The sequence below is a fragment of the Phaethon lepturus genome, unplaced genomic scaffold (assembly GCF_000687285.1).
Source record: "Phaethon lepturus isolate BGI_N335 unplaced genomic scaffold, ASM68728v1 scaffold35575, whole genome shotgun sequence".
NCBI lineage: Eukaryota > Metazoa > Chordata > Aves > Phaethontiformes > Phaethontidae > Phaethon > Phaethon lepturus.
Genome location: NW_010539011.1, coordinates 1 through 554, shown reverse-complemented (window position 1 = coordinate 554; position 554 = coordinate 1).

Sequence of the window (554 nt, the reverse complement as noted above, 5' to 3'; positions counted from 1 at the left end):
CCTCGCAAAACAAGAACTGCCACATGTGGGGGGGGGGGGGAGGAGAGGGACCCCAGGGCTCCGCCACAGCCCCGAGTCCCCCGCCAAGGCACAGGAGGCCCCTGGAAAACGGCGAGATCCGAAAGTGGCCTCCATCTCCCCTCCAAGAGTCAGGCCTGTCTCAGCGGTTCCCAGCCAGAGCGAGTGCAAGGAAGAGAGGGAGAGGATTGCGACAGGCTCCCAAGTCCTGTGGGCTGACCGGGACTCACTCGGGCCCAGCCCCTGGGGGACAGGCCAATGCCACCAGCTGGCAGGGGCCCCGATGATGGCGAGCATCTCCACGCCTCATGGAGAAGGAGAAACCCAACAGCACTCCACCACATGCCTGCCGAGGGTGGGACGCGCCCTGCTCTCCCCTCCGCCCCATGCCTTCCCCACCACGGCATCTCCTTGAGTTAAGTAATGGGCACCACGGCAAGACGGGCTCTGAAACCATGCGGTGCTCCTGGAACAAGCGCTGGCACCATGAACGCATGGGGCCACGGATGGTCCTGGCTCGTCTGTGGGCAGCTCCC